General features: G+C 44.2%; 1 protein-coding gene and 1 pseudogene across 4 annotated transcripts in view; both read right to left on the minus strand.

Moving 5' to 3' along the window:
• The window catches only part of MGAT5 (alpha-1,6-mannosylglycoprotein 6-beta-N-acetylglucosaminyltransferase), a 409,267-nt gene extending 402,124 nt beyond the window's left edge, over positions 1–7,143 (minus strand). For 2 of the 3 annotated variants that reach the window (XM_080670056.1, XM_080670057.1), the window contains exon 1: positions 6,782–7,143. The gene's annotated coding sequence lies outside the window, so the exon portion shown is untranslated. The remainder of the gene's footprint in view (positions 1–6,781) is intronic. The other variant, XM_080670058.1, reaches the window with a different exon arrangement.
• LOC308248246 (mitochondrial fission regulator 2-like) lies at positions 6,836–16,891 on the minus strand (annotated as a pseudogene). Its single transcript has 3 exons — positions 16,811–16,891; positions 9,854–10,628; positions 6,836–7,141 (listed from the first exon to the last, which is right to left on the minus strand). The product of its transcript is annotated as a mitochondrial fission regulator 2-like (transcript).
• Positions 16,892–26,817: the final 9,926 nt, after the last annotated feature.

The following is a 26,817-nucleotide window of genomic DNA, read 5'->3' on the forward strand; positions in this document are numbered from 1 at the left end:
TGCAGAGGCCTCACCAGCCAGAGGGAGTTTACCTTCAGTAAATGCCTCACTGCCCAGATGATCCTGTGACTCCATGTCAGGCCCCATATAAGGCAGTGGAGCTTCCAGTCGTGCCTACTAGGGCTCTCCACTCCTTTCTGAGAAGCCCTTGGGGCCAGATGTATTTTTTTAAGCAACCTGAGCAAAAACTTTCCCTCTCTGGAGCTCCCTGGACATCAGGATAGCAAAAAAGGAATAGTGAACCTATAGAAAAAAGTTGATAACATTCACCCAAGATAACTGCATGTGTGCCTACTAAATAATGTACGGTGAAGGACTGTCCACAAAACAGTGTCACCTTTAAATCTAGAAGCACAAGAGTTAGAAATCACATGAAGGGAGGAGGGGGAAACGTACCATTCTTAGTCACGGGAGCTGAGAACTTTGTAAAAAAAAAAGGGAAGGCCATCCCCATGGGCAGAGGGGCTTAAAGCTATGTTGGCAAAGGTCTCACAGAAGACTGGGGACTCCTCCTATGATGAACATTATTATTGAGGAGGCAGGAGAGGAAAGTGCCCCTTCCTCTCCAAATCCCCACGGTGCTGCCTCCAACCCTGATGGCTCTGAAAAATCACAGGAGAGGGGGTGAGGGATGTCCACCACACTGAAATATCAAGAAAGCAGAGCTTAGACTTAGCATGAGGCAAAGAGAATGCTTTTCTAAACAAGCTATAAAAGAGAAAGAATTGGTCATTTAGAAAACTCATTAGCATGAACACTAGTAAATAAAAAGTTGGCACTGAAAATAACAGATGGTTAAAAAAAGCACACGCAGCTGCAAGGAGATTGATATCAAACTCCCTGTTCTTTCAAGTAGTTTCATAGTGAAGCAGCGATGCAGGTATGTTAACAGAATCGGCGCGGCCTGTGGCAGTGTTAATCCTTAGCCACTTTCCCCCGGCACGGTGCCATGGAACCACAGCACTCCTCGGCCTGGTCATCTTCTGCTTTTTGAATTTCAGTTTCCCAAGGGAAAAAAATAGCTTCACTGGGGGAAGCAGGTTATTTCTGGGCTGAGAAGTAAGGAGCAAGGCTTTTTATTTCTCGGCATTCAAAATAAACATCCCAGAGATAGTGATAATAGAGGGCTAGTTCTTGAGTGAGCATTTGAACTATATTCTTCTGCCAGCAAAAGCGAAAACAACTTGAGTTTTTCCTGAACAGTTTTTCTTTTTTTGCATGAGGGAATTTTATTTCTGTATTCAGCACCTCTTTTGCCACATATATAGGGTTATACAGCATGGGGACTGAACAGAACTTGGGAGAGCTCATTCACTCCCTATACTTTTCAACATCAGAACTGAGGCCCAAAGTGGTCATGAAACCTGGTCAGGATCACACACAGCTCGCAAGTGGCAGGGAGAGGATTCGAGCCCAGCTGGTGTAGGTCCAGGGCCCATGTTAGCAGGACTAAGCGTAGTTGTTAAAGCTAGGAACCTCACCCTGTACTAGCCAGCGCCTTTTTCCAGTTAAAGCCAAGGGAAGTCTTAGCATGAAAGTCTTAGTTGAATGAGTGTTCTTCATTTGCATACTGTTTCATAACAATTGACTCTTCTGTGTGGGCATAAGCAGGCCTTAGCAGCCGTGGGCAAACTAAGGCCCGCGGGCCGGATCTAGCCCGTTCCGCTGTTCTATCTGGCCCGCGGAGCCGAAAGAGCGGAGGGTTCTCTTGCTCTCCCCTCCGCTCCTTTACTTTGAATTTATATTAGTTCACACAAACACTCCATCCATGCTTTTGTTCCGGCCCTCCGGTCCAGTTTAAGAACCCATTGTGGCCCTCGAGTCAAAAAGTTTGCCCACCCCTGCCTTAGAGCTTACCCTCCTTGAGCAGCTAAGGACTCTAACCAGAAACTTTCAGAATTGGGGACAAGTGAGCCCTGATGGGCCTGATGCAATGTGGTCATAGGGAAGGAATAAAGTAGAAGGAAATGGTGCTCGCCATATGCCTAACAGGAAAATTCCACGAAGCAAGAAGATGCCAGTGGTCAGAGAAACATTTTACAGGGCCTCAGCAATCTTTCCAGGATCCCACATACACTGCGGGAATGTCCTCACCAGCTCTTTTTTGGAATGGTTAAGAAAGAGCACATCTTGCCCAACCCATTCTCCTAAAGAGTGAAAATCAATGCTGAGAGGGACTACGTACGGGCCCTAAGACTGAGACAGAGTGAGAGAAAATAAGAATTTCAGAGTGAAACGTAAAGTCCATCCCAGACTACAGTCTGTTTACTGATTTTTTTTTTTTTTTTTTAGAAAGAGAAAGAGAAATATTGATTTGTTGTTCCACTTATTTATGTATTTATCCATTGTTTCTTGTATGTGTCCTGACGGGAGATTGAGCCTGCAACCTTGGTGTATCAGGATGATGCTGTAACCAAATGAGCTACCCAGCCAGGGCTCATTCTTAAGATGTCAAACTTATAAAATGGCATAAAATAGGGAACACCTCACTCAAAGGCACAAAAGTTGCTTAGACTCTCCCATTTGGGGATAGTGAGGGAACTTGGACACACCCCTCACTCCCCACCAGATTCCAAGGGTTCTAGGAGTGGGAAGGACAGATACCAAAGGCCATCACATTCTCTCCCTGGCTCCACTCTACAAACAAAGCAGGCGCATATCTGTTACCAGTTTGCTATCAATTGTTCCTGTGGGACCAAGGGTCAGAATTGAGGCCCAGCATTCCCACTGCTTTCTGCTGGTGAGACTTGGAGCAAGTCCTTCTTCCTTCCTGCACCTCCATGACCTCGGCTACAAAGAGCAAGGATCCGGAGGGATAGTCCTCAAGTCCCTTCCAGCCCCTGCATGTCTAAGGCTTCTCTTGGCTTTAACTGGAAAAAGGCGCTGGCTAGTGCAGGGTGAGTTTCCTAGCTTTAACAACTACGCATAGTCCTGCTAACATGGGCCCTGGACCTACACCAGCTGGGCTTGAATCCTCTCCCTGCCACTTGCGAGCTGTGTGTGACCCTGACCAGGTTTCATAAACTCCTAATGTTTCAGTCTCTCTAAGTAGAAACTGGAAATGACGTTAGCATCTACCTCAATGTTGCAGTGAGGAGTAAATGAAATACAAAAGAAGCATTTGCAATCATGTCACATATAGAAGATATATTTTTTCATCTATTTCTTGCCCACCTGTTCTTTTCCAAGACATATAATCTCCACACTGATCACCAACACAACACACTCCCAAGGGGAGACTGAGCCATGAAAGATCCAAACTGTTAAGAGTGGAAGACTGTGCTGTGTAGGATACTTATAAAAAGCATCTGACCAGCATGACAGCACTTACCAGCCGTCTGTGCTCAGAACTACAACACTAAGAAGAGGCGCTTAGACAGAAGTGGGTGGGCGGCACACATTCCCTCAAGGGCCAGCCACAAAAATCTCACAGGGATGCAAATAAGTAAGGCTGTTATTATTCTAGGGATAACCTTGACTTTTTTGTAAGTAACTCCATTGCAAACACCAGTACTTCACTCTGACAAGTAACTAAGTACTTGGATAACCCCACTCCTAAGTTCATGGGGAACAGGATGGAAAAAATCCTAGGTTCCCGCCCCAGCTGGGATCAAGGTCCTGAAGGCACAAACACAGGCATGGCAATGGGGCTGCCAGTTTACAGGGAGAACTGCTCCCACCAAATCCAGCCACACAGTTTATCCTCCTTGCCCCTCCTGACTTTTGAGGCTGAAAGGCTCAGCAGAAAGGCCTGTTTTCTTTCCAAAGGGTCATGTGTTCAGACAAGAGAGCTGGAGGATTCTGAAGAAACAGCAACCCCACTCATGCACACATACAGCCTTCCAAATGTGAGGAAGTCGAGGAAGGATACACTTAATTGTGGCAATGAAAAAAACAAGTAAATAAATAAAACTGCACAAATGGGCAAACACGGCTCAAGTCCCAACTCTTCCAGCTGAAAACACGGTTACAGTATTGAGGCTCCTGGGACCCACCTTGGCGGCTTTCCAAGAGCTATTAGTTTGCGATAACACACTGAAGAGAAGGTCAGATAAATTAAAAGTGAGGAGGTAATTTTGAAAAAGGACATCTTTATACCCAGCACCAGCACGGCGGCTGCGCAATAAACACTCAGTGAGGACACCCGCAGCTGGCACAGAGGTCACCGCATCTGTGCATGGATTTTTGATGTTGACGCAGGATGCAAGAGAGCATAGGGACAAGGCTTAGGTTAGGAACTCTAAGAAGATGGGGAGATCTGACTCGTATTCTGACTATTAAAGAGGGACTCTATACTTCAAAGCAAGTATGAACTTTAAAGGCAACCTAGTAAAACTTGCACTGACAAGTACCAAATTCATTTCTGACCCAAACCTCTCAACCATCACCCACGTGGCACTCTCTCCCAACTAGAAAATGATTTCTTTTTTAAGTTCCTGAATTCTGGATCACATACACCTTCCTTCAGCCAAGACTGTCCGTTAATTGTTCGCCTGACACCAGGATCCTTCCCCAAACTTTGACATCCACCATGACAAACCCCCAGAGACAACACTCCTGCTAGCACATGCTTTTCTGAGACCTACTATAATCACACCAACACTGAATACCATCCCCAACCACTCACCATCTTCCTAGAGCCAGAAGGACAAGACACAGAAGAGAAGGGGATAAAAATGAGTCCCCACTCCTCTTGGGAAGGAGCAAGGAAACTCCCTGCCGGGATGACCACAGAGTACGAAGGGACACGAACTTTCCAACCCATCTTACTAATGACTGCTCTTTGCAATTTTCTTGACATCTCTGCCTATCCCCTGCTAAAATCAATGTGAGAGTGACTCTGCAGTGACTTAAATCCCAAGCCATGTGGAGCATTAGGAAAAGTCATGTTAAATGTCAGTGTGCATCCAGATCTGATCCTGAAGAGCCCCTGGCCTGGGACCACAGGCGGACTCTGGCCTGGTAAAGCCCCAAACCCAGACTGCAGACTCCTTTCTCCTAATGACTCCAGTCACAAGTCACCTAGATCCCGGAAGGCAGGCTGGAACAAAGGAGCAAAGCAGCTTCCTTTTCCTCTTTGGCCAGTCACTAAAAAGGGCAAAGGTCACCCCCTTCCCTGTCCTGCATCAGCTCATTTCTCAGGCCTCTATGCTTCTGGGTGACTACATGGACTTCAACTTGATAACTAGAGAAAAGTTAAAAGACCTCTAGACAGGGGAGCTTTGCTCTCATCCTAACTGCCAAAAAATTTAGGGTGCCAGTTTCCCACTTGCCTCTTTAGAACGATTTCCTGCCTCTAACACTTGGCTTCAAGTGTTTCCAAGTGCAGTGTTGCCATCCCACCCAAATCCCACACAAACCTCAGCTTTCTCCTCCCCAACTTCACAGCCTCATAAGTGCCCGGCCTTCCCTAACTGGTCTACCAGAGCCCAGTGCAGACACCAGCATCAGCCCAGGGCCGGGGCTCGCAGTAAGTGCCAGGAGTACTGAGCCCTAAACTTCGCCTCTGGCATCTCTGAAAACCATATGCGACGCCTTGTTCCTGCATCACCCAAGCACCTAGCACCCTGGTGGTGCTCCAAAAGCGGCTGGACTATGCAAACGGCACCTCTTCCTTTTACCGCGCGGTAGCTATGAAACCAAGGCTTTGTGTGTGACGTGACAGCGAGTAGTGCGCCAAGGGCCCCGCGCTCACACCCCCTTCCACACAGTCTGCTTACTGCACGGGGTCCGTGCGCGTGGAGAGCGCACCGCGAGCGGGTCCACCTGGCAGGCGGCCGCACCACCAGGCCTCTGGCTACCCGGCCTGCGACCTGGCCTCGGGGAGCGGGGATGACATCCGCGCCTCTGTTCCCAGCCGCGGGGGCGGCGGAAGAGAGAAGCGCCGCGGGCCGGGCAAAGGCGATGCCCGGAACCAGGACGCCAAAGGGCGACAGGCGGGGGCCGCGCCCCCGAATCCAGCACCCACCGCCCCCAACTTTGCGAGCAGCGGGCGGGAGTGGGGGCCAGGGCCGCTCGAGACTGGGCAGGAAGTTCCCAGGCCCGCACTGAGCATGCTCTCGGGAGTGTGTGCGCGGGTGTGGACTCCCCGCTGCCCGTAGCCTCTCCGGCCAGGCAGGCTGGCCCTGAGCGCGGGCGGGAACGCGGGCCGCCGGCCGTCCCCAAGGGCTGGGGGTACCACTGGACCCTGCTCTCCCGGACCAGAGCGCCCGCCCGCCGCATCCCGCTTCCCATGGGGCCCGGGGCCAGCCTCCCTTCTTCCTCCTCACTCGCCGGTGGCTGAGCCACCCAGAGCGCCCAGGACCGGGGGACCCCAGCCGGCCCACACCCCCAGCATAACCCCACCAAAGCTCCTCCGCGGTCCGACGCCCATCTGCCATCTCCAGCAGCTCGTCTCCGGCCCGCACAACCGAAGCCTCCTCTGGACAATCCCTTGAAAAGCCCACAAGCCGCTTCCCCACGGGTCCCTTGAAAAGCCCACAAGCCGCTTCTCCATGGGTCCTGGGGGCCTGCAGCCTCCCCTGGAAACGGGTTGCCACGGACAAGTGGGCGCCTCAAGGCGCGTCCCCGGCTTCACTCCCGGTCCCGCAGAGCGGCAGTGGCCCGGGCACCCACGCAAGCGGCAGCGGGGCGGCGCGCAAAGCCCCAGGCTGCGCCACCTTAGGCACGGGCTCTCTCCGCCCGCGCCCAGCTCCCCGTGCCCTCCGCGCTCCGCTCTGCGTGCATCTTCCCGCGGGGATGGCGAGTTTCCACGCGATCGCCCCGACCCAGTGGTTCTCACCTCCTTGTCGGGCAGCAGCCGGGAGCACCCACCACTCGCCGTCCCCGCAGGGCCCTAGGCAGAGTGGAGCACGGAGTTGAGGCGCCCAGAGTCTGCTGTGCAGCTACCAGGGCTGGATCGCGCCTGGGGCCACCGCGGCCGCTGCCGGAGCCGCAGGGCCGCCGCGGAGCTGGTGACGGCAGGGATGGTCTGCAAACTCCCAGCCCTGGCGGGGCTGCGCACGGCGCAGCCACACTCGCCCCAGACGCGGCAGACACTCCTCCGAAGCTCGGCCGACCAGGGCTGAGGTCGGTCCGCAATTTCTCCCAACCCTCCCTTTCCCGACCTCTCCAACTTCTCCCCGCTTCTGGGCTCCCGGCTCTGGAAGGCAGGGATCCCAGCCAGGGACGCTGGGCAAACTCCCGCCCTCCCCGGCGGAGCGCTCAGCCAATTCGAAACGCCCTAGCCGCTCAGGGGCCGTCTACAAACTATCAACCCTGTTGGAGAGGACTTCTACCAACCTTACTGTTCCGCAGCCCAGAGGGAGGAAGAAATGAGAGAGACAGTTTGATCCCGGCCATAAATAATATTCTAGCAAGGTTACGGGCAGTGTGCAAATGCTAATAGGCACTGCGTTCCCCAGAGTGGTGCAGTCCAGGCCTCTAAGCAGTGAAGCCATGGAGGGGAGACTGTGAGCTCAATCATCTCAGACATGCCCTGAGCCTTTCTACCCTGGTACAATGGGTTAAATGAAGCAGCGTGAGTTTCTGACACTTGGTTTTGGTGACCTTGGGCAAGCCACTTAACTATATGAATTTAGCTTCGTGCGTTTTGTGTGTGTGTGTGTGTGTGTGTGTGTGTGTGTGTGTGTGGTTATTTTGAAGAAATAAAATAAATGTAAAGTACTTAGCAACACCTAGCATATAGTAGATGCTCAATAAATGAATTCCATTTCTCTTTCTCTCCCCCACTCCCACCCCTAAATTTTATGACTACTGTAGACAGGCTAGCTAAACGTTGTAGTGTAGTAAATTCAAAAAAGAAATAAAACACATCCCATGTCCTGAAAGCACCACAAAGAACATTGACTGACATGACATTAAATCCAGCCAAGCCCAGGAGAGAGAATGTGTACATTTACATCACTAAGCATTACAGATCATTGTTAAAGGTATTAGAATACAAGGAGAGTGGCCTGGTGGGTTACTTAGGGGTGAAAATGACAAGGTTTCTAACCCCAGCAAGTTGCAGGCCATGTTCCAGTCACTATGTCAGGTTACTGTATGAGAGTTTATGTAAAACTTTCCCTTTTGTTCCCTGCAGGATTTTTCCATCCCCATTTCACTGTCCTCCCTGGGGTCATCTTTCTTGAACTTAGGTCACCCCACCCTGCTGACCTTCCTCACACCTCCCCCCCCCCCCCAAGCAGAAGATTTAAAAACAAAGAATCATGGAATTTTGGGACCCTAGAAATGACTTAGTCCAACTCCCTCTTTTTGTAAGTGAGCTCTCAAGCCACCTAGCTAATTAGGGAAGTCTCCTGACTCCAGGATCTTAGTAGGAAACACCCTGTGGTCTCTCTTCTGTTGAGCTAGCTCCAGGCACAGCAAGTCAGTCTACCTTTAACTTCAAACTGGAGGAAGTGGCTTTAACATTTTCTGATCAGATGGGCCCCAAATTATCAGCCAGTTGGATCCTCAGCTGCCAGAAACTGTCCAGGTGATGCCCTAGAACCACAGGAAATCTGCATGGGCAGAAGGATTCCTCTTAATAAGACCTTTTGGTGAAATCCCGGAATTTTGGGAGGCACGTATTTCCCTCGGTCCCTTGGAAGAAAATACTGTCTCTAACTCTTCTGGCATTGGGAGGGAAATAGAAGAATGGTGACATCTGGTGGTCAGGACTTTCTGTGCTTTGGATAAAGAAGGTACAGATTCTGATCCTAATTAATTTGCTTTGAAGCCAAGTCCCATGGATGGTTAATACTTGTACCACCTGGTTGCCTACAGATTTCTGAAAGATGTCAATTATTTATACTTTGTAGACCCACTGCTATAGAAGACATTGCAGATGATTATTATTTCAGGATTTTTATGAATGTGTATGTGTATATAGAGAAAGTATAAAAATATAATATTCACATGTACACACATTTTACGTATTTCATATAATACAAATATGTTTGTATTATATATACCATTTATTTGTATAAATAATATACTTGCAATGTCTTTGAGGGAAATTAATACTATCTCAATTGTTTTTCTTACAGAATCAAGATTTTATTTGTTTTCAATTTACAAATGCACATTTTATTTTACATTCTGTTTACAAAGGAACAGCCAAAATGTAATAAGGAACAAAAGTAATATAATTATAGGCATAGATATTTATATAGCAAGTACAGGCAAAACTTATGAAAAAGATTCTTTAAATACTAGCATTTATCAAATCACTTTCCAAGAATAATTCTTTACCACTTTCAGGAAGAATTTTTAGGAGGCTGAACCTAAATGATTCAAACTATGACTATCTTAATGAAAAAAATATATTCTTTGAAAATCTCATAGGTCCTGAAGGCCAGTTAACCAGATCACTACCAAATTTGAAAAGATCCAAAGGCTCTTAAACTAGGATCTCATAACTTCTTTATTAAATTGTTTTTAAAGAAACTTAAACATACTATCATTTGTTGATTGGTATAATACAGACTTAGCTTACTTAATTTTTTAATCCGTTAAAATTGTTTCTGTTACCTTAGAGTAAGACCCAACTATTTTCTTATAAGAAACATTAAGTCATTTACTATGTTGCTCTTAGGAAAAGCATTCAATGTGTTTATTCAGCTTTCAGTAACATTACCATACATAAAAAAAAAAAAATCAATATACCTAATTATCATCAGTAACCAGTTAACTGCTGGATCTTCCAAAACCAGAGACAAGTATTATTAAGAGTCAAGCCTTTCAGACCTCTGCACTAATACATCCTGGTGTACAGACTTCATTCAATTTCATTAACAGAAGATTAAAATGTAGTGGAAGTCACGCGGCATATTTCTGTAAGTGTAAGTACCACTTGCATTGTTCACACCTTGGGCACAGCACCTTTTGTGTTTGTCAGTCTTCTTTTAGTTCCCTGTCCTTCTGACTGTGAAATGTGATGTCCAAACTTTGAAGTTTCTGGACCAGAAAATGGAGAAGACACCCAAGACAGTTCTCAAGGGAACTGTCTTCTTGGAATGCGAATTCCTGCTGAAGTGCCTGGGATGTTACAGACACTGTATCTCAATGTGAACTATGCATTTTCCTCATGTGAATGAGTCTGCCTCCAGGTGACCATTCAATAACTTGAAGTGTAATATCATTCACATCCTTTAAAATATCCAACATGTTTGGAACATCTTTGTTTTTCTGATTTTTTGAATGATGACTATAATTGGTCTTACTAGCACCTGGTGATTTTTTTCATTTCAGTTGCTGAATTATCTGAGTCACAAATATTATTAAATCCTGGCTTTTCAAGAGGAGAGCATGCAGGCTGCAGAGGAGAAAACAGGGGGCACAGGAGAGGGAAGTACTGGATTTGAAGGAAGTACTGGAAGTACAAGAGGGGAAGGAGAGGGAAGTACTGGATTTGAAAATGGATCTGGCTTGACACTCAGTTCAACAGTCCTTGATGATGGCTCTGTCCCAAACCACCAGGCCCGTCATTCCAAAGGAGCCGAATTTGTACTGTTTTTCAGTTCCTGCATTTCCACAATTACAACAGTGTGAGAGCCTAGAAAATTTCATTCATCTTCAAGGGCAGCTACTTTTTAAATTGAAGCTTTACATACAGGCTGAGCATTTTTCACTGGTGAGTTATGCTTTATTTTTTTTTATTTTTTTTTTTAAATAAATCTTTATTCAGATTATTACAATTATTTCTCCTTTTTCCCCCCATAGCTCCCCTCCACCCCTTTCCCACCCCACCTTCTGCCCTTACCTCCCCCCCACTGTCCTCATCCATAGGTGTATGATTTTTGTCCATTCTCTTTATGAACCCCCCCATACCCCTTTCCCCCTGAGAATTATCAGCCCACTCCCTTTCTATGCCCCTGATTCTATTATATTCACCAGATTATTCTGCTCCTCAGGTTTTTAATTCACTTGATTTTTAGGTTGGCTTGTTGATAGATATGTATTTGTTGTTCATAATTTTTTCTCTTTACTTTTTTCTTCTTCCTCTTCTTTAAGAATACCTTTCAGCATTTCATATAGTACTGGTTTGGTGGTGATGAACTCCTTCAGCTTTTTCTTATCTGTGAAGCTCTTTATCTGCCCTTCAATTCTGAATGATAGCTTTGCTGGGTAGAGTAATCTTGGTTGTAGGTTCTTGCTATTCATCACATTGAAAATTTCTTGCCACTCCCGTCTGGCCTGCATAGTTTCTGTTGAGAAGTCAGCTGACAGTCGTATGGGTGCTCCCTTGTAGGTAATTGACTGTTTTTCTCTTGCTGCTTTTAATATTCTCTCTTTGTCTTTTGCTCTTGGCATTTTAATTATGATGTGTCTTGGTGTGGTCCTCTTTGGATTCCTTTTGTTTGGGGTTCTGTGGGCTTCCTGGACTTGTAAGTCTATTTCTTTCACCAGGTGGGGGAAGTTTTCGGTCATTATTTCTTCAAATAGGTTTTCAGTATCTTGCTCTCTCTCTTCTTCTGGCACCCCCATAATTCTGATGTTGGTACGCTTGAAGTTGTCCCAGAGTCTTCTTACATTATCTTCAACTTTTTGGATTTTTTTTTTTGCTTTTTGCTTTTTCGGTTGAGTGTTTTTTGCTTCTTTGTATTTCAATTCTTTGACTTGATTCTTGTGTTCCTCTATTCTGTTTCTGGGTCTCTGTATAATATTTTTTATTTCAGTCAGTGTATGTTTAATTTCTAGTTGGTCCTTTTTCATATCTTCGAGGGTCTCGTTATATTTATCGGCCTTTTCTAGGATATTCTTAAAAAGTCTTATAACGGTGGTTTTGAATTCTATATCCAGTCGTTTGTTTTCCTCCATTTCTTTCGTTTGTGATCTGATTCTTTGACCCCGCATTTTCACTGAATCCCTGAGTTGGTAGGGTAGATATTTGTGCTAGGTTTCCAATATGGCCCAGTGGGTCTGCTTCCCCAGTTAACCTGAGGTGGACACTCTTGGTGCACCCCTTTGTGGACTGTGTGTACAGCCTTGTTGTAATTAAGTCTTTATTGTTGTTGGTATCACTGGGAAGAATTGACCTCCGGGCCAGTTGGCTGTAAGGATCAGCTGTGTCTATGCTGGGAGAAGCCCGGTGCTGGAGACAGCCTTATAGGATTAGACTTGCCAAATTGCAATAGCCTCTGTGCTCAGCTTGGATGGGGTGGAGTCTCAGTCTTGGCTTCCTGTCAGCCCCGCCCCTGCGCGCATGTGCGCTTTCAGTCCTCCGCCTTCCCCAGCTCGAGTCTCCGCCTGAGAGTCCAGACTCCCCCCCACAAGAGCGTGGGTCCCCAGGGGCTCGCCTGGAACTGGGGTTCACTGCAGTCAGAACTGGGGCTCGGTGCAGTCAGAATCCTCTGACTCCCCTCCACTAGGGAAAGCCTGTGGCGACCCCCGCAGCCTTTGTGCGCACCGGCGCGGCGCGTGTGCGCACTTTCAGTCCTCCGCCTTCCCCGGCTCCTGAGTCTCCGCCCGAGAGTCCAGACTCCCCCTACAAGAGCGTGGGTCCCCAGGGGCTCGCCTGGAACCGGGGTTCACTGCAGTCAGAACTGGGGCTCAGTCAGGATCCTCTGACTCCCTTTCACTAGGGAAAGCCTATGGCTACCTCCGCAGCCTTTGTGCGCACTGGCCCGTGTGCGCCTTCAGACTTCTGCCTTTCCCAGCTCGCGGTCCGAGGCTTCCTTCCCCCTTCCGCCAGAGGAAGTCAGCCAAGCTCTCAGCCGCCCTTCCTCTCTGCGCGCACAAAGCCCCTTTGCCGTACCTCCAATTCTCTGTGAGCTTTTCTCCTTCCTTCTAGTTGTATAATTTTCACTCAGCCTGCTTTCCTGTGGTTCTGGATGGTGTCCGTCCTGTCTTTTAGTTGTAGTTTTGAAATTGTTGTGCGAGGCAGCAGTTTAGGTGTTTACCTATGCCGCCATCTTGGTTTCTCCTCACACACTCTGGTGAGTTATGCTTTAGAGAGCAAGTGACAGTGGATCCCAAACTAATTGCAATGGATGGAAAAATTCACTTTTCTCATCTTCCTCATTTTTCAAAACCATTTCAAAATCTGAGATAGTTGGCTTCATCATTTGCCACACACAAAAGATGAAACTACACATCCACAGTCACCTTAGTCTACAGAGTTCAAGGGCAGGATCAACTCAAAATCAGGCCTGGGACAAGGCTTTAAAGGACACCTGCACACCTGGGCGTGCAGGCCACAGGCTGTAAAGACACCCTGGAGACCCACGGCTGGGTCCTGGCAATCCTTGCTCAGCCCAGATAACTCCAGCAGAGGTGCCGCTGCCTCCTAGCATGTCCCACCCAACCTCTGCTCCAGAGTTAAGATTTTAATTTATAGTAATAATTGCTAAAGGACACTTCTTGTAGACATAAAGATGCTTACTGGGATGGATTTGTATATTTCATCATTTCCTCTCAAGAGAGAATTCATCACCAGCTTAGAGGGTAAGAAATAACACAGTGGGATTTCAATAAGGAAAGCCCTGGCAGCTGACGGTCATGGTCATGCTTACCTGGTAAACAGTGATTCATCTTTTAACATTTCCATCCCTTCTGAACAGGTGTTAGGTTACTAGAAGAAGGATATTTGGGGTTACTTTGCAGCAGTGTATCAGTGACTGTTGGTATTGCTAAGTCTGTTCCACTTCTCTCCATTTTTAACTGCTTCAGATAACTGCTCTATTACAAACTGGCAAAGCATAACTGTGTCCACTCAATCAAGTCCATTGTTTCTCAGCATCTCTTACTAAGCTCCATGTGAATTATATTCTTCTCATAACAACTCTTAGAGCAGATTTTACTATACCCATTTCTAAATAATAAACCAAGACTTTTAAAAGTTAGGCAATATGCCCACTGATAAGCACCGTTATTTAGGGCCAGAGTCAGGATTGACTCCAAAGATTTCCTGACTCCAGAGCCTAAAATCTTCCCACTATCCTATGCTTCCCACCACAGGAGACCAGGAAGAGATGAACTTCAGGACAGAAACCACTCTGAAAGAGTACACTAGGAACGAAGAAGGATATTTAACGTTCTATACACAAACCACATTTTTGGACCTATTCAAATTGTAGGAAAATTATAAGCAAGCAACAAAATGACAATTGTGTGTAAATCTAATAAAGCTGGGACCCAGGGGGTTCTGTTTTAGAGCAGGTTTCCTGTGAAATAAACAAATGAATTGTATTTTTCCTGCCCAGGACCGGAAATCTCTTCTGGCTTGGGAATTATTTACTATGTAATCTGGTGGAAGGTAAAGCCTCTGATGGTGAAGGTGGGTGATGGCGTTTTTAGGACAGCATTGCTAGAGTGGTATCCAGGGACTGATGCATGGTGTTGATAATGTCAGCTGAGGTGTCTACTTTATGGTGGCAGGGGCAGTGTGTCTTCACCTTCCCAGTACTACAACATGATTTTAGAAGTTGTTTCCAAATGCATGCGCCTCTGAGCCTGACTCCACCTTGGCTTTAAATAAATCCCTTTTCTTCTCAAATCAGTCAGAGTAAGTTTTTGTTGCTTGTAGTTAAGTTGCCTGATACATTAGAACAAGCATGTCAAACTCAAGGCGCAGGGGCTGCATGCCTCATTTATTTGGCCCGTGTTAGCCTTTGAGTTTGACATGCTTGCATTAGAATCAAGAGGCACAAGTCCGCAGGGAAACAGAAGAAATCATGGATGGGTTATATAGTCTGATTAAGGCTGGGGGTTGAAAACCTAGCCTTAATCAGACTAAAGCGTTTTGATGCAGGTAGCCAGTGGCATACAGTAGCAAAATATTAAATTATCACCTAAAATGAACTAGCCATTGAAATTAAGCATTGGAGAGACTAAGTAGCAGCTGAGGAGGATAGGAGTAAGACTGTTTCGTTTTATGGAATTGGACAGCTTAAAGAAAGAGAATTGATGAGCTCTAACTCCTTATATCTTAGCTCAAATTCCCAAGTCCTCAGCTCAAAGCACATGCATACCAGGGATTTCCTATGAGTTCTAAAACAGACAAACAACAACATATTTTTTCTCCCTTAGCAGCTGGGGACTAAAATAGGTAAAAACTAAAAATGAAGTTTAACCTTGTGGGTTGCTGAATTACAAAATCACTTAAACTCACAGCTTAAACATTCTCTTATTTGAAACCGAGGGCACTGACTAGACCAGAATAGGACCCTGAGGACTAAATGGAGAGATGAGCAATCAGCTGACTTAATGTAGTCCACACCCCTGAAGCCCGGTGTTGGCCTCCCTGCCAAAGGAAGGCAGTGATGAGGTTCCTAACACGCCTCAGGAGACCAGTTGAAAAGACAAACCCTGGAGGAGAAGACTTACCCATCACAGGAATTGTGAGTTTCTGCTAATTTATAAAAGCAAAAATCTGGGGAATACATGTGGTGAGGGATTCTGAGAATTCTAGACCAAAGAAGGAAAAACATGCTTTAGATCTGGCTGACTCTATTGGTATGGAGGCAGTTACCAAAATTCCAGGCTCATTTGACCAGTAGGAGCAGCACTACTCAGTTGGCTACTGAAACCTAGACTCACGGGGGCCAGCGTAAATAACAATGCTAGCTGGCACCAACAGAGCCCTTACTAGGTGCCAAGCACTGTTTCACATGCTTTTATAGTATAAGGTATTTAATCCTAAGAATATGCTTTGAGGTATGTATTATTACCTTACTTATAAAAGAGGAAGCTGAGGAACTTAGTTCAACAACTTCCCACATGCAGCTTGTAAGTGGTAAAGCTGATATTCAAATCAGATAGCCTGGTTCTAGAGTCGGCCTTGAAAGCCTGTGCTGAAGTTCTGATAAAGGGAGATGCCAGATACCTTCATATTCTGAGAGGAAGGAATCCAAGAACTTAGGAAAATGATCCAATAGACTTATCAAGTGTTGACCTACTTATCCATTCCTATAGCAAATTCTACCAGGCAGCCCAGGAGACGCGTATTTGCCTCAGCACTGCGAAGTCCACTGTGAGAGGAATGCCGACAGTTTTGGCTTTTCTCTGGAGATTCGACCTCGGGACAAAGAGTTGTGGCCCTCGCTGAGTTCCCAAAGCTGCTGCCCACCAGTCTGGAGCCCCTTGAATACAAAGGAGACTGGGTACTTGCAGCAGACACCGCTGGATGGCCATCCAAAGCCATTCCCTGTCTCATTCTCTGTCTACATTTGACTACAGGGTATGGGAAACCAGATTCTTGCTTTTTCCACCTCAACTCTACAAGTAGATGGGACAGCATGTAACCTAGTCTTGGTCAATGAGATCTAAGGGAGAGTCTACTGAGGGATTCTGGGAAAGATCATTTGTTCCCTTTTAATAGAAAGGTAGCCGAAGATAGGTCCTCACCTTGGCCGCCCTGTCCTTCCTGCCTTTGAATGGGGTCGTGATGCCTGGAACAGCAGCAGCCATCATTCAAGCAAGACATAAGCCTAAGCTTAAAAGCCACTCTGATTCAGTACAAGATGAAAAGAGCTCTGGATCCCTGAGGAATTATTCCCACACTATGTACCTCCAGGCTCCTTGAATATGAGGAAAACAAATCCTTCCTTGTTAAGGTATTATTGGTCCACTATTCTAACACCTGCAAAGTAAAGCATTCCTAAATGATAAAGTAACCTTGAGGAAGGATTCAAATAACATTCTAGATATGTGCTATGTATCTTCCAACAATCAGAAGACATCCCCATGTCGCTTATATCCTTACTCTGCAGTTCTTGAAAACTTTAAAGAGGATCCAAATACATTTATACAATTTACAGCAATATATATATATATATATATATATATATATATATATATATCTCCCCTTTCTCCCTCTACATACCTGATCATACCACACTGCTGTTCCAGAGCGTCTTGCTCCGAGGTCCCCAGCTCCCTTTCTTTCCTCCTTCTCCATCCCCATCTTTTCTATGTTTATAATGACTTCCTGGCTTCTCACCAGCAAAACTGAGGAGGATGGAGGGGCACATGTAACTGCAAAATTCCCTATGGAGACCCCCAACTCTCCTACAGTAAAAATTGTGCTCCATCATGTATAATTTTTAAAGCTGTGTTTACAGTTGCTTATATGAAATTTCAGTTTTTTGGAACATATCACTCACTGACTTTTCATCTTTAAAGCAAAGATACCTTCTTTTGAAAGACAAATTGGTCACAATATGGGGTCAAATCACATTTGAGAATGCCAAATGTTCACTCGGGACATACCTTAAAAATAATAAGCATAGCCGAAACCGGTTTGGCTCAATGGATAGAGCGTCAGCCTGCGGACTGAGGGGTCCCGGGTTCGATTCCGGTCAAGGGCATGTACCTTGGCTGCGGGCACATCCCCAGTGGGGGGTGTGCAGGAGGCAGCTGATCGATGTTTCTCTCTCATCGATGTTTCTAGCTTTCTATCCCTCTCCCTTCCTCTCTGTAAAAAATCAATAAAATATATTAAAAAAAAATAATAATAAGCATACTCGTAAAAAAAATGGAAGCTAGCTTTAATCCCACATAAGATTGTATTACTAGCCTGACATTAGTCTCCAATTGCAGCTGTAACAAATAACTGCAAACTTATTATCTTACAGTTCTGGAGGTCAGAAGTCCAAAGTGAATCTTAAGGGGCTAAAATCAAGGTGTCAGCAGAGCTGGTCCTTCGGGAAGGCCTGGGGCAAATCTGTTCCTGGCCTCTTCCGGCTGTGGAGGCTGCGCACCCCTTGCCTGTCTCATCACTCCAGCCTTTGCTCCTGTCACCACATCACCTTCTGCTCTGACCTTCTTGCCTCTGTCTTATAAGGATCCTTGCGATTATATTTAGGCCCACATAGATAATCCAGGGTAACCTCCCATCTAAGAAACATTAATCATAGGTGCAAAGGCCCTTCTGCGTATAAGGCAACATTCACAGGTTCCAGGGATTAGACTGTCAGTATTTGGGAGGATCCTCATTCAGTTTACCACAGTGTGCTTCTGCCCCTGAAGTTTCACATTCAGCCCACATCAGACTTCCTCCTGGGTTGTGAGCTATTGCCATTGGCAGGAGAAGGAATGCTCCCATCTTGCTGGCCCATGGCCCAGGAGATGGCCAGGGCTGTGTGGAGAAAGCTGCCCCACCCACACCCAGTTCAGAGTGCAGCCTCCAGCAGCTCCACAAACAGCAAATTAAGCCCAGTTAAGCAAGGGCAGAATCTAATGGGCTTATGCTCAGATGTCAGAAATAAATGCTCATTGTTGAATGCCACTGACTTGTAGGGCGGTTTGTTATTCAGCAATTCTTCTATTGCACAATAACTTAAGGCCTACGGGAAAACTACCATTGTCCATTCCACTTGTTTTGAATACCTAGAGTAATGTAAATTTTAACACACACACACACCCTTCACTCTTTAGGTAGCAAACTTAATCTTTTTTTTTTTTTTTTTTTTTTTTTTTGGTGCTTTGTGAAAACTGCTTCCAAGAAAAATATCATCTGGGCTGAAGCAAAGAGGGATTAGAATAAAATCAGAGAAGGCGGTGACAAACTAGGGGGCCCACCTGTCCTGGAAAATCCCCAACAGAAGACTAAATTATAAAAGGGTGTGTCTACTGAGAGAGGCCCACGGAAGACCTGGACATTCTGTAAAGAACACCTTCAGGCATTGACTGATGTTGGGTGGTGGTCTTCTACGAATTTACAGATTAGAGAGGGTTTCCCAGCTCAGCAGGCTGAATAATTGCTGTCGTTGTTGTTGCTGTTCTGTGTGTGTGACAGCTGTGTGCTGACAGCCAATTGTGTGCACCTCTTCTCAAGTCCATATTCAGCGGTTCAAGGGCACCAGGCTGATAGCTAGTAATGAGCCATGCTGGGAGTGTTTACACCATGAAAACCTTGCTCCCGTTATAGATGTGTGCTCTGGGTCATAATACAAAGTACATTTCTTACACTGGGTCACGGTCAAAAACTCTGAAAGCCATGGCTCTCACAGTGATTGAGTAAACTTCAACTCCCTGCAGTACGAACAATCCATTTGTGCAAAACATTTCTGCCCCAGGAAGCAAAGCTCGACCCTGCTGCAAAGCAAACTGTGACACTACCCAAATGAACCTGGAAAGAGGCAATTTTATATGGATGCTTCTGCCATAATTGTCCGGGGTTCTGTGTTTTCCTTTGTCCTCTCTTCAGCTGAAGGAGCTGAGGGGTGAGTTGTGTGTGACATTTCATCCTAATGTTTCAGTCTATGAATTGCATCCATGTCAATTATGAAAAGAATGGGTATTTTGTTTGTATGAATTCAAGAGATGGTAGTCCCTGCCTCCTTTCTCTCAGATGTGTCCTATTCTTGAGTGGGGTTGGGGGCGGAATTGGCTTTGAACATGCTGGTGGCCCTTGTCTGGAGCCAGCAGGCTCTTGCACAGTAATTTGAGAGACCTTATGCTCTATAATAATTCACCAGCTCACCAGGGCTGAGAATTAGAAGCAAATCAAGTTGGCATTGCTAAGGAAAGTTTTGGAACAATCTCTGCGTCAAACGAGAATCTTAAAATTGGCAGCTACCATCGCCCTCTAACCCCAGCGCTGTCTCTAGCTTGCCGAACTCTAGCCCAAGGAGAAGGGGGGTAAGTAACGAGGTCCCTATACCATGGCTCATATAAAGCAGACTGCCCCCCAATCCACCAGCGGTAAAACACCAAGAAATCAACTGATTATTACAGCCCTCTTTGGTAAGAGTGTGCCCTCTACTGGAGAGTGAAGAAAACACATCGTTACAGGCGTGGTACCATGGTACTTAGCAAACTTCCCTTCCAGCATCTGGTGTGAGAAATTGATCAGGACTTAAAACAGATCTGCCTCCCAGAGTGCAGCTATTGGGACTCTGCAGGGGTAAGTGAGGACTGTCTGGTTGGCCTTTTTGAAGACACCAAACCTGTGTGCTGCCAATGCCAAACGTGTAACGACTATGCCAAAGACATCTAGCCAGTATACCGCGAGGTGGAACACATGCTTAAGAATCCACTGTGCCGAAACCGGTTTGGCTCAGTGGAAAGAGCGTCAGCCTGCGGACTGAAGGGTCCCGGGTTCGATTCCGGTCAAGGGCATGTACCTTGGTTGCAGGCATATCTCCAGGGGGAGGTGTGCAGGAGGCAGCTGATCGATGTTTCTCTCTCATCGATGTTTCTAGCTCTCTATCCCTCTCCCTTCCTCTCTGTAAAATATCAATAAAATATATTAAAAAAAAAAAAGAATCCACTGTGATGGGAAACATTCTCTTCTTCCTGTTATAGGTAGTTCTGAACATCAGGTATTTTCATTCCATGGGTTCAAAAGGTACCTAAATATATGACGGCATGTGGGAAATAGGGGATAGAAATCAGGTATAGGCAGGTTTTCCATTTTCATTTGTGTGTGAATTTTTAAATATAAATGCGGGGACATAAAGCATTCATGTAAGTCAAAATGTTTCATTGAGCAAGTTTCAACTGTATAACAATATAAATAAGCCTGCTAAGTTTTTCTAGACAAAAATTTGGCTCAACCATGGGCAACCCGGGCATGTGCCCTGACTGGGAATTGAACCGGCAACCTTTCAGAGCACCAGGTGATGCCCAACCAGCTGAGCTACTACACCGCCCTGGGCTGCAAGTACAAGTTTTTAATGCTCTGTCTTCTGTGCTGTTCCTGTACGTTTGCTTTTAAAATATGTTGAACTGTTTAAACACAAACAAAAAAAGAATCTTAAAATCTACTTTTGTGTGTCTGTTCTTATGAGGAAGCTGAGTTGTTGCTCTTCTTTGAATCTCCCATATTTTGATGACACACTTTGATAAACACACTCAAAGCTTTGCTTTTGCTTTGTGACTTTCTGTGCACTCCAAGCCTCAGACATACAGTATTTAGGCCCTCAGTCTTCTGCCTGCTCATTTGACCTGCATTCCCCACATTCACTGCAGGGCCACTGGGAAGACACTGATGTAAAAAGAAGTTTCCTGGAGCTATACAGTGCAAGCCATTGCCATAGCACTTAGTCAGGCTTATTTCCTGCCCACCCAACACAATAAGGGTGGCACTGGCCAGACTTTACCCACATCCCAATCTCCAAAAATTATTTAATTTGATCAATTGACTTTAGTCACTCTTGCCTATATAGCTATGCAGTTATGCAGTTATATCAAGTCAAGACCTTACCCACCCCTCAACATCCAACCAGACTGGGGCCCCTGAGCCACTTCTACAGGGGAATATTGGAGGTCTGCTTGTCAGTGCCCTCAGAGAGTAACACTTAGCCCAAAAGAGCATAAAAAAGTAGTAACAATTGAGGTCCTGGTAGTCAAGATAGCTAATTCTATATGCCAGAAATAATTCCGAGTACTTATATTATATTACAAAATTCCAAAACAGATGCTCTTCACATTATTTGACAACTGAAGTGCACGGTGGTTACGTTGCTCAAAATCATAGAGCCTGTGGGTGGCAACATCTGGATCCAAAGCCAGAGAGTTTGACCACAAGGATCAGGCTCTTAGCAAGGTGGCATCACACCCCTAATTCCAAACCCTTCACTCATCCCTCTAGACTGGGTTCTAACTGTGAGAGAGGCCTCAAGGGCCCTCCACACCTGCCCTTAGCCATCCCTCTGGACTCACTTTTCCCTGGTCCTCCTCACTTCACACTCTCTCCATGTGAACCAACTCTCAGTGCCCTGAAGTTCACAAATGCCTTTGCATAAGCTATTTCCTTCCATGCAGCCAATTAAGTGAGCGGGGATGCTGCTGACTCTGTCTGAAGTTTTATTTTTATTTATTTAAAATATATTTTATTGATTTTTTTTACAGAGAGAAAGGGAGAGGGATAGAGAGTTAGAAACATCTATCAGCTGCCTCCTGCACACCCCCTACTGGGGATGTGCCCACAACTAAGGTACATGCCCTTGACAGGAATCGAACCTGGGACCTTTCAGTCCGCAGGCCGATGCTCTATCCACTGAGCCAAACCAGTTAGGCCTGAAGTTTTATTTTTAAAAGATAAAGCACCTTTAAATATTAGTGTTTGACTTATAAATGGTAAAAAAGTATTATAGTAAAAAAAAATCCATCTTATAATGGATTACAGTGATCATTGTGGTATGATGCCAAAGTCAAAAGCCATTAAAATAATAACTATGGCTTACTTTGAGCCCTATACTTGAAGAAACAGTAAGAGTTAAAAAAAATCCTCTTATCTTTTTGTTTTCTGAAATCCTTCTACTCTTTAATTTTCTGAAATCCCCACCCTTTTGTGTTTCAGAAAACAGCTAAAGGCAAAGAACCCCTCCCCTCCCCATGTGACTTATTCTGTGATATCATTCTATGAAACCCTAGATACCCTTCCTTTTCCTTGTGATTCCTCATTAATGGATGTTCTCCTTATTTCAATTGCATAAATAAACTCATCTCCTTAATTGTCCAGCACATTTTGTCTTTGACAGTTTGGTGTCATGACTTGGTTGGCTTTGGGCCTCTCCATCTGGTCATCATTTACTCCACCCAAATAACCAGCACTTAGACCTCTGTTCCCTTCTTGACTGACGACCTGGGGACCCAATAGTGAATCTTACTTGCCCTATGTTCCAGACTCTTGTCCATTAATAGTATGGTAAGAAAATGATTGTGATTATTTTGAGTACTTGCTTGGATTCTAGGGTGAGCTTTTGGTCTGGCCATTAGTGATCTCTGTAAATGGATGGATGGTTTATAAAGACCTTGTCTCTGCTGGGCAAGAGATGGTCAATAATTTGGCTTATTACTCTTTCCTGTTTGTCAGTTTGTCTATTTTGAGCTCCAATCAATTAAGAATTTGTGCACAATGAGAAGAGAACAGCTCTTTGATATGAACCAGTGAGTTTGATATTTCTGGGTTTATCCTTGACCCATGGCTACAATTTTAAAATTGAAGCTATAAGCTCTCTACCTACATCTGCATGTTTATTTGTCTGTTAGTTAAAAATATATTCCTATATGTAGATGGTATTATCAAAATAGATTACAAAATCTCTTAAAAGAGTTCTATTCTAATTGGCTTAGAGATAAGTAAACATTACATAAACTGAATATTCCTAAAGTTCCTGTTTGATTACATCTTTGTGTCTGAATAACTTTGTTCATTTTTTGCCACTTTGAGAAATTATACCAAGGAGAATGTGTCTTTGTTTTTGTTAAAAAAAAAAAAAAGTGCTTTTGTCCTAAAATAGAGTTTATGAAAAAAACTGAATAAAAAGGTATAAAAAGTAGTAGAAAGTTTGCAGAAAGGGAATTTTACTTGCCACAGTCAAAGCTGGCTAAGGTTTATGATATCTTCATAAAATTTCAAAACACCAAAGGGTGTCAATTGTTGTGCTTATATAAAACTGGAATTTGGCTTTCTCTCAATTAAAATGACAAAAAATCTGAGGTTATGGGTCTGCTCTTGATAAGAGGTTGTAAGAGGTGACTCTTACCTTGTGTGTAATCTGCCCAGAAAAAAAGTTTCTGTGTATTATAAGAATCATGTCCTGTGTTTTATGTTGACTTTGACATAACCTTGATTATTTAAGAGAACAAAGTCTTTTTGCTTTGAAATTAAATTAAGGTCCTTTACCATGATGCTACCTTGTATATTTATTTTTTAAAATGTTATTGTCACTTTAATTAAATTGATCACCAAGTACTATTCTCTGTAACTCATGATCCTATCTTCAGATTTCTTGACAACTTTCCATATTTTGTCTTTCTAAATTAAACCTTAAATAATATCTTTTAAAATTTCCCAGAGGGTCCCCAGAAAATTACAAATGATTTATTTTTTTCACTTTGTAAAAAGAGAAGTGCTAGAAATAATTAGGGTTATTTGATATGTTACTGTTGATGAGGTGCATGAAAAACATTGTCAAATCAGAAAAAATACTTACTTCCTCAGATTAAATTTGTATGGGGAAAATGCTATTAATGTAAGTATTTTGAAATGATGTGCTACATGGGAAGTTCCTAGAGAATTGTCAGTGCCCTCACTGTCCATGACGTATTTTCATTATCAGGCTCCTGATGCTGCTTTGTCTGATATCAGATAACAACAGTATAGTGTTATTAGTAATAATTTCACTAATTTTTAAAATGTTAACTTGATCACAACTTTACTTCTTTAATTTGAATGTAGTATCCAGGCCAGTGGTTTTCAAATGAGGATTCATCTGCCTGACCTCTGGAGTTTTATTAATATTCAGCAGTTTAGAACCTACTCCAGACACTCTGAATCTCTTGACTTGATGTTCTCAAGATATTCTTGGTTCATTCTAACTATGTGCTTAATGTTAATGGTATATTATGTCGCAGGATTATTACATGCTTTATACCTGAAGATATTTTTCTCTGTAAAGATTATATTCATCTATTTTTAAAAATTAGCTGCACTGTCCACTCCTCTTGAAAAATAGGATTAATCATTATGTTTATAGATACTATAAAACTTGCTCTGGATTGTCTTTATTTTGTTTTACACACCATAGAAACATCCAAATTTGCTGTCAGATGCATTATTCTTGTAATAAATTTTCATCAGGTCCTTCACATTTGAAAATGGTCAGTAGTAAAAAAATAACCACAACCATGTTGAGTCTTTTGTCCTTTACAGATAAGCTTTGCTTTACTCTGCTGCTTCTCTGAGAAGTCTTGCCTGTTCCACTCTTCAACGAAGGACTGTCTCAGGGCCCCATGGAAAAGGACTTAGCAGGTACTTTTGGGCACAGGCTTCTGAAGGCCTCACTTCAACAACTTAGAGACAAGTGGACTGAGTCAGGGTCTCCAGGACAATAGTAAACAACAGACAAGTCCTGCCGCAGTGGCTCAGTGGTTGAGTGTCAACCTATGAACCAAGAGGTCACGGTTTGTTCCCCAGTGTGGGGCATGCAGGAGATAGCTAATCAATGATTCTCTCTCACCATTGATGTTTCTATCTTTCTCTCCCTCTCCCTTCCTCTCTGAAATCAATAAAAATATATTTAAAAAAAAACACAACAACAACAGATAAGTTCATGAGATTGCTGACCCAAGATGGAGCAGAACAGGAATTAATTACAAGGACTGGATGATAAAGAATGATTGTGTGTTCCAGAGACATAGAAGCATTGAACAGACCATCAAACCTCAGAGTGAAGACAGGGGAGGGTGTGTGTGGGGGTAAGAGATCAACCAAAGGACTTGTATGCATGCATATAAGCATAACCAATGGACACAGACAGTAGAGGGGTGAGGGCATGTGCTGGGCAGTGGGAGTGGCCTGGGAGAGGTCAATGGGGGAAAAAAGGAGACATATGTAATACTTTAAACAATACAGAATTTAAATTAAAAAAAAGAACGATTGTGTTAGAATATTGTTGGTATTTTCTGGATATAAGGAAACCTTGAAGGTGTCTTTTGTTTAAGCTTTCTAAACTCATAACAATTTAATAAATTTTGCTTTTATAAGCATAAATGACACATTTTATTTTTTTCTCTACTCTTGAATTCAAGAATTGTTAAGTATTCTCTTTTATTGGCAATATGGGGATCTGAAAGGTTTAAAAATGATCAGTCTTTCTTGTTAGCAGGATATAATTGCAAACATTAGTTATACAACCATGGCCTTAGCTGGACTGTCATATTTGAGAATGATGCTCATTAAATCAGATATGACCAAACATTTTTAAGAAACAAAGGTTGACTTTATAGAATCAATTATTACAAAGCCCTCTTGGAAAATTTGTCTTTATACCTGGCTTATAGAGTTCCTGGTGTTTTGCAAATTATTTTTAAAGATCAAGGTTCACCATGATCTGGCCCCTTTCTCACCTCCACACCTCTTCTCACTCATCCCATGCTTGAGCCAACTGAAATTATCTGAGGTTTCCCAAGCATGGAATGTTATTTTACTTCATCATGCCTCAACCCAGGCTAGGACACACACTCATCTACATTTGGGAAACTCATGTCCACCTTTCAGGACCCAAGTCAAGCGCCCTTCTCCAGAAATTTCCCCCACCCTGTGCACTCAGGCAGAGATGCCACCCCCTCCTCCACATCCTTCTTAGTACTTACCCCTGGCTCTGCACCTGCCACACTCCTCTGCAGATGTTTTTGTCCATGTCTGTCTCCCCAGTATATTCCTATATTCTTAAAGTCAGAAACTGGGTCTTATTTAATTCACACTAGCAAATGGCTTGCATTTAATTAGAATGCAAATAATATTTGGTTTGTTGAATTAACTTACAACTGGTTGAATTAAACTGAGAGTCAGCCCTGGCTGGTATGACTCAGTTGGTTGGAGCGATGTCCTGTGCACTAAAGAGTTGCCGGTTCAGTTCCTGGTCAGGGCATATACCTAGGTTGTGGGTCTGATATTGATCAGGGTGCATGTAAGAGGTAGCCAATCGATGTTTCTCTCTGACATTGATGTATCTCTCTCTCTCTTCCCTTATCTTTAAAAATCAATAAAAAATTGTGTCATCGGATAATGATTTAAAAATCACACACACACACACACAAAAAAAAACAACTCTGAGAATCCTATTCTTCATAGTGAAGGGAGTGGCATTTGAAAGGGAAGGTATAGAACTTTGACCTTCTGCCTAACATGGGCCCTAAATACCTTTTACAGACTTAATAAGAAAGAAGAGGAAAGAAAAATCTTCAGAGTTAATATCTCAGTGGCAAACTGAGTTATAATGAAGCTGGAGGTATTCAAATTGGTCCTTTCTCTAGGGAGACAAACTACATAAATTAATACACTGAACCATGGCCTGAGAGCCCAGAGGCTTTAATAAATAAAGAGATGTACCAGGCCAAACAAGAACATAAGACTGCCAAATGCCCCAGCGTCTC

This window comes from Plecotus auritus (assembly GCF_963455305.1).
Source record: "Plecotus auritus genome assembly, chromosome: 5".
NCBI classification, from domain to species: Eukaryota; Metazoa; Chordata; class Mammalia; order Chiroptera; family Vespertilionidae; genus Plecotus; species Plecotus auritus.